Source organism: Talpa europaea (genome assembly GCF_964194135.1).
Source record: "Talpa europaea genome assembly, chromosome: 8".
In the NCBI taxonomy this organism is placed as follows: domain Eukaryota; kingdom Metazoa; phylum Chordata; class Mammalia; order Eulipotyphla; family Talpidae; genus Talpa; species Talpa europaea.
Genome location: NC_140075.1, coordinates 39476935 through 39482223, shown reverse-complemented (window position 1 = coordinate 39482223; position 5289 = coordinate 39476935).

Here is a 5289-nt window from a genome sequence, read left to right as displayed (position 1 = left end):
CATAATCAAAAATCAACTCAAAATGGGTAAAAGACTTGAATGTAAGACCTGACACTATAAAATATACAGAAAAGAATATAGGCAAAACACTCTATTCCATAAACCTCAGAAATATCTTTGGGGATTCTTCTCCAGAAGCAAGGAAAACAAAGGAGAAGACAAACAGTTGGAACAACCTCAAACTAAAAAGCTTCTGGGGCCTCCGGGTGGCACAAGGGGTTAATTGTCAGCACTATGAGGCAATCCACAGCTACTGCAAAATGAGTTCGATCCCCAGCCAGGGAGCTGACCCACATGGTGCAGCAAACCTCTCCTGTCTCACCTGCAGCTCCCCTCAGCAATGTATTTCAGTCAATCTGCCTATTCTGCTCCAGAATCCACTCACCCCCATACCTCTGGCCTATACCCCAGTTCTTGTATGCATAAATAAACGTTTAAAAAAAATAAAAAGCTTCTGCACAGCAAAAAAGACAGCAATCAAAATGAAGAGTCATCCTACTGAGTGGGAGAAAATATTTGCACTCCATACAATGAATGTGGCTCTGATATGAAAGATCTACAAAGAGCTCATACAACTCAACGAAAACAAAGCAAACAACCCAGTGAAAAAAATGGGCAGGAGAACCAAAGATACTTCTCCAAAGAAGAAATGCAAATGGCCAACAGCAGTGTATTTCAGTCAGTCTGCCTGTTCTGTTCCCCACTCTGTCTCTGGTGGATCCTCTTGTTACAGGGCAGGGAGAGGGGCACCCCAGACTCCACAAACCTGCCTGCTCTAAGTAGCTTCTGCAATCTGCCGCATCAAAACAAAACATATGAGACTTTAATGAAAAGGAACTTTAATACAATTAGTAAACAATACAGGAAAGGCAAAGAATATAGTTTCTAAATCAAGCACCCAAAGTTACCTGTTCCCTTGTGGGAAAAAGTCCACCCAGGCAGGATTGGCCCAGAGCAAGGCCCCAAAGCCTGCCACAAATCTAAAGCATCTTCCAGTGGGGACCCACAGAAAAGTATCAGAAACAACCAGACAAGTCTGGAAGGAAAAGAGCAAAATCACAATCAAGACAAAACCCGCCATTGTCACCTCCCCACAAGTTTCACCCACATCTGTTTCAACCAGTCCACAACCAAAAGGCAAGCACAGTTTCTTCACATGTTTCTTGGCTACATGTGCTTCCTCCAGGTCTCCTTCTGGCTCTCCATCCTGCATCCTTCCTTCCTCAGTCTCCTCTGCAGCTTCTTCTTCTCCCTGCTCAACTCCACCCTCCTTTTGGGTGGTGCAGGAAACCTGGAACCTCCCCCTTTCCTGAGTACCACCCTGTTACACTCTCACCCCCCGCATCTCTGGCCTGTACCCCAGCTCTTGTATGCATAAATAAGTACATCTTTTAAAAAAATTTAAAAAATCATTTAAAATGGATCTACTATATGATCTAGCAATTCCACTCCTAGGAATCTACCTAAAGAACACAAAAAGCACTAATTTGAAAGGAAACTTGCACTCCTATGTTTATCACAGCACTATTTACAATGGCAAGATATGGAAACAACCCAAATGCCCCAAAATACACAAACGGATCAAAAAGTTGTGGTACATTTACATGATACAATCAAAAAGACAAACTAAACTCATGCCATTTGCAGCAACATGAATGGAGTTAGAAAGGATTATGATAAGTGAAATAAGTCAGAAGGGAAAAGAGAGGGCCTCCCCTGGTGGCGCAGTGGTTGAACGCTGGGCTGGAAGGCTGCCCGCAGCCTCTGCAGCGCCGGTTCGTTCCACGGCCGCCGGCGTAGGTCCCACAAAAAAAAAAAAAAAAAAGGGAAAAAGAGATATCAATGGTTTCACTTATATGCAGAATAAAGAGAAAACAAACGAAAGGTAAAGAAAAAGTCAAAACTGGCAAGCTGACCATAGATCTGAGGCATACAGCAAAAGAGGGGACAGGGAGGGGTGAACACAAGGGAATATGGTAATGGTTCACAGGTGAGGTGATATGGTGGCAGGAAAACTCTGGGAACTATACCCAAGCGGAATAATCATTTACTGTACAAAAATGAATAATAATGTAAGGAAAAATTACTGTTCATGAAATATTTATTCTTAGACTCAATATATATATATATTTTCAAGGAAACATTCAGCCTGAAGAATTGTTTGCTCACTGAAAGTCAGCATATGTGAACTTAAGGGCTGTCTGATCATCTGTACAGTAAGGATTTTATTTTTATTAAATTATGGAATAATTCTATTCTTCATTTCTAACTCTAATTTATTACTCCAATATATTGAAGAATTCTAGAGATCAAGTATCATGGAGTTGTTAAAAATAGAAAGGAAAAAAAAAGGCCCAAAATGGAGCTCATGAAGTGCTCCGTTCAGACTTAACATCTAACCTAATTGCAGTTTCAACCTCTCTTATTTTTTTTTTTAAGATTAAATTTTATTTATTTATTTATACAAGCACTGGGTACAGTCAGAAGCGCGGGAGGGTGAGAGAATTCACCGGAGCCAGAGCGGGGAGCAGAGCAGGCAGAAGGACTGAAGTACACTGCTGAGGGGAGCAGCGGGCGGCAGGAGAGGTCTGCGCGCCAAGTGGGACCCTCCTCAGGTGGCTGGGGAGCAGCCGGGGTTCGAACCGGCGCTGCAGAGGCTGCAGGCAGCTTCGCAACCCAGCGCTCAACCACTGTGCCACCGGGGAGGCCCTCAACCTCTCTTAAATGTACAGTAAATCAATCAATCTGGACTTTGCAGATTAGCGCTAGTGAGGTAATTTGCATAATACCTCCTGCCCTCCCTTGAGGGGAGGTGAATTTACTTGAAATAATCTTTCTTTTCTTTTGCTAATAACCTTACCCCACCCTCTTTCTGACTATAAAAACTTTCCATTTTGTGCAAGCCTAGGCAGTTTTTCTACTTGCTAGATAGAATGCCACCCAATCATAAATCACTTAATAAAGCCGATTTCTGAATTTAGTCTGATAAATTGTTTAACAGATATTCTTGTTTCCTTCCTACATCATCCAAAGAAGAGGTGAAGAATTTGTAGTTGGTACAAGACCAGAGTCACAAAGAAGGATGAAAACAAAGGACTCTATCTCATTGTGTTTTGTTTTTCTGGTTTGTCTCCACCTTCTAGATTATAAACTCCCTAAAGGCAGGAAGTGTGTAGGCCCAGCTGAGATCTAAAAAATAAACATTTGTTGAATACATGCATAAATTAGCTAAAATCCTAGTCCCCAGGGTCTAATAATCTTGTAGGAAAGCTATAAAACATATATTAAGACAATTTTAAACCTTTGTTTTTCTGGATTTGCCAGAAGGGTAATAAATACACAATCCCTAAAGATTGTTCAGTAGCACCGCCAAAGCTTATTGGGGGAAACAATGGGTGGATCAGTTTTGTTGGAGATAAGATCATATTTCTGTGAATTGTAGGTTTAAGAGGTTATAGCTATGCTGAGTAAAATAAGTCAGACCCCCTCCACCCCCAAAAGAGGGCACACATTGTATGTTATTGATGTAATTTTTGGATTCTGTGGGTTTGGAGACCTCCCCTTTCAGGAGCATGCAGTGAGTTTCCCAGGTGAGTTTCTCCACGAGACAGAGATGTTAGTTATATTTGAAAGAGTAGGTTTATTAGAAAAAGGGACAGAGGAGTAAGGTACACTTGCATAGACACAAGCGGGCAGAAAGAGCTGCCCTGAATGGGACAGGTTTGCTGAGAGGCCTGCATGGTTGCAGGCAGGCAGCCTTGAGGAGAGCTGCCTCTACTGAGGGAGATCAATGAAGAGAAGTCCAGGCATGGGACAGGTCATGGGCAGGCAGGAAGGCTGCTGCCCTGCGGAGGGAGAGGGTTGGTGAAGGGAAGCACCTGCATAGTCACAGGTGGGCAGAGGACTGCTGCGCCTTCATGCAGGCAGCCTTAGGTTTTATCATCTTTTGGTAGGGAGGGGCTCATCTTTGTGGGTGGATGGCTTGTTCCTTAATCTCCACCTTCACTTTCAGGTCTGTGGTCCTGACACTCCCTAGAGCAGTCTGATAGTTTTTGGGGTGTTGCGCGTCCTGATCTGGGCATTGAGGCCCAAGGGTCTTGGTTTCTTTAACTGGGTTAATGGCTTAAGCTAATCCCTCTACCCCTACCTCCTTGTGTGAGTTAGGTTCTAGTCTTGTGATGCCTCCTTTAGGTTTTCTATCCTTTCCTCCATCACTATCATTATAGAATACTCTAGACTATGCAAACTAACCTTCAATGACAAAAATCAGTAGTTGCTAAGGAATGGGGAAGAGGATGGACAGGATGGAAGGCTTACAAATTCAAAAGGAGACTGTCCTGACTGTAATGATTTCAAATGTGTATACATGTGTCAATACGTGTCAAACTGTACACTTAAAGATGTATAGGTTGTCGTATGTGTATTTCTCAATAACGCTGTTTTTCAAAAGATATGCTAGAGTCGGATAGCAAATGATCAAATACAGAAAGTCAAAAAGTCTTTTAGGAGCTGGGAGGTGAAGTGTGGAAAGCACCACCCAGTGGGTATCACGAATAGACTCGCGCTGGGGTGATAGCAAAGGAAATGGGAAGGCAGGAAGGCAGGCGTGAGACCCAAGAACCACGACAGCACCGTTTTTGGCTAAGCTGTGTTGGGTACGCGAGCCTGCAGGCAGCTCTCTGCAGGGGGAGGCTGCTGCCCAGTGAAAGCAATAAGGCTTCTGCAGGCAGAAACAGGAGAAGCGAGCAGAAGAACGTGATGTGAGGTACGCTGCTTTTACATTTTGGACGAGGAGCGAGAGCTCTTGAAGGCCTGCACCCCAGAGAGGCTCGGAGGAGGGCCCGGGGAACATGCCTCCCGCGCACAGGCAGAGGCCGAGCCCAGGCAGCGGAGCCGAGGCCGCCCCGCCACGCGGGCTGGGTCCCAGCAGCCGGGAACCTCACCGCTCTCGGCTGGCGCTTCCTCAAGCTCCCCTCCTGGCGCCGCGTCAGACATCGGTGCCAGTCCCGCCTCGATATCCAATGGCCATCCGGTGGGGAACCCCCCGCCCCCTCCCCGCGAAGCCCGGGAGCGGCTGGGGGCGGGGCGCTCGTGCCCGGCGCGTGCGCGCGAGGCGCCGAGCGCGGCGGCCGGGAAGGGCGGGGGCGCGCGCCCCTCACGTGACCGTGTCGCTGGCGGCGACGCACACTACGCGCCCTTCACGTGGTCTGTCCTCAGCCCCGTCGCCGGCGGAGGCGGGCGCGGGCGCGTCCCTGTGGCCAGTCACCCGGAGGAGTTGGTCGCACAATT